The sequence below is a fragment of the Durio zibethinus genome, unplaced genomic scaffold, assembly GCF_047325235.1.
Source record: "Durio zibethinus cultivar Kanyao isolate XHJ-2024 unplaced genomic scaffold, ASM4732523v1 HiC_scaffold_3, whole genome shotgun sequence".
Classification (NCBI taxonomy): domain Eukaryota; kingdom Viridiplantae; phylum Streptophyta; class Magnoliopsida; order Malvales; family Malvaceae; genus Durio; species Durio zibethinus.
Genome location: NW_028323044.1, coordinates 5,810,737 through 5,813,236, shown reverse-complemented (window position 1 = coordinate 5,813,236; position 2,500 = coordinate 5,810,737).

Sequence of the window (2,500 nt, the reverse complement as noted above, 5' to 3'; positions counted from 1 at the left end):
AGGTTTGCTACCAGTAGCCGTTAAAGTGTCTGAAATGGGGACACTTTTTTCAAACGGTCACAAAATCTTTTCTACTTCGAGTTTTTAGCTGAATTTTTTTGTGCATGCCAAAAAAAATAGAAGGATCATGCCTACAAAATTTGGGGCCAAAAATCCTTATAAAAAAATTTTAAAAAATCCCGAACCGCAAAAAGTTTCGAAAATCGTGAAAAATAGAAAACGAGTCATCTTCCAACGAAACTTCACGTGAAGGCTTAGGGGACCATGGTATGAATTTACAAGCCATAAAAATGGCATTGGCACGGCAGAAATTTGAAGATGTGCCTAAACCCACCAGGGCCCAGCGTGATAGGGCCCAGCGTGTGCCGATGGTGGTCGAGGCAACCGCCTGCACCAGGGCCGATAGTGTGCCGATGGTGCTCGAGGCAACCTGTCGCACCAGGGCCCAGCGTGTGCCGATGGTGATCGAGGCAACCTGCCGCACCAGGGCCCAGCGTGTGCCGATGGTGGTCGAGGCAAGCGCCCGCACCAGCGCCCAGCGTGTGCCGATGGTGCTCGAGGCAACCGACCGCACCAGGGCCCAACGTGTGCCGATGGTGCTCGAGGCAACCTGCCGCACCAAGGCCCAGCGTGTGCCGATGGTGCTCGAGGCAACCTGCCGCACCAGGGCCCAGCGTGTGCCGATGGTGCTCGAGGCAAGCGCCCGCACCAGGGCCCAGCGTGTGCCGATGGTGGTCGAGGCAAGCGCCCGCACCAGGGCCCAGCGTGTGCCGATGGTGGTCGAGGCAACCGCCCGCACCAGGGCCCAGCGTGTGCCGATGGTGCTCGAGGCAACCTGCCGCACCAGGGCCGAGCGTGTGCCGATGGTGGTCGAGGCAAGCGCCCGCACCAGGGCCCAGCGTGTGCCGATGGTGGTCGAGGCAACCTGCCGCACCAGGGCCCAGCGTGTGCCGATGGTGCTCGAGGCAACCGACCGCACCAGGGCCGAGCGTGTGCCGATGCTGGTCGAGGCAAGCGCCCGCACCAGGGCCCAGCGTGTGCCGATGGTGCTCGAGGCAACCGCCCGCACCAGGGCCCAGCGTGTGCCGATGGTGGTCGAGGCAACCTGCCGCACCAGGGCCCAGCGTGTGCCGATGGTGCTCGAGGCAACCGACCGCACCAGGGCGGAGCGTGTGCCGATGGTGGTCGAGGCAAGCGCCCGCACCAGGGCCCAGCGTGTGCCGATGGTGCTCGAGGCTGCCGATGGTGGTCGAGGCAACCTGCCGCACCAGGGCCCAGCGTGTGCCGATGGTGCTCGAGGCAACCGACCGCACCAGGGCCGAGCGTGTGCCGATGGTGCTCGAGGCAAGCTGCCGCACCAGGGCCCAGCGTGTGCCGATGGTGGTCGAGGCAACCGCCCGCACCAGGGCCGAGCGTGTGCCGATGGTGATCGAGGCAACCGACCGCACCAGGGCCCAGCGTGTGCCGATGGTGCTCGAGGCAACCTGCCGCACCAGGGCCCAGCGTGTGCCGATGGTGGTCGAGGCAACCTGCCGCACCAGGGCCCAGCGTGTGCCGATGGTGCTGGGGGCAACCGCCCGCACCAGGGCCCAGCGTGTGCCGATGGTGATCGAGGCAAGCGCCCGCACCAGGGCCCAGCGTGTGCCGATGGTGGTCGAGGCAAGCGCCCGCACCAGTGCCCAGCGTGTGCCGATGGTGGTCGAGGCAAGCGCCCGCACCAGGGCCCAGCTTTTGCCGATGGTGATCGAGGCAACCGGCCGCTCCAGGGCCCAGCGTGTGCCGATGGTTATCGGGGCAACCGGCCGCACCAGGGCCCAGGGTCTGCGGATGGTGCTCGAGGCAACCGCCCGCACCAAGGCTCAGCATGTGCCGCTGGTGATCGAGGCAACAACCCACACCAGGGCCCAGCTTGTGCCGATGGCGGTCGAGGCAAGTGCCCGTACCGAAGGGCAGCCTATGCCGATGATGGTCGATGCATGTGCCATCACCATGCGTCATCATGTGCCATTGATGGTCGAGGCCTTGGCCGAAGTTCGATTTTGAGCCACGGTGCCCATGCTTGGCTCCAGCATGTGCTGGTGCCGCATTTTTTTCACTCGGGACAGCATCGCCGGAGCATCGCCGGAGCATCGCCGGAGTACCGCCGGAGAACCTGACCGGCGGCATTGGGGTTCCGGCGATTGGGAGGGGGGCCGGGGGGGTGTGCGCACATGACGTGCGATGGGTGCTGGTGCTTGGCCCTTGTGTTGGCCCCCTATCCCTCATCAAACCTCTGAGAACTCACACCCCCTTAAAGAGCGTTTGAGATTTTACAGGTTTGCTGCCAGTAGCCGTTGAAGTGTCTGAAACGGGGACACTTTTTTCAAACGGTCGCGAAATCTTCTCCGGTTCGAGTTTTTAGCTGAATTTTTTTGTGCATGCCAACAAAAATAGAAGGATCACGTCCACAAAATTTGGGGCCAAAACTCCTTCTAAAAAAATTCTAAAAAATCCCGAACCG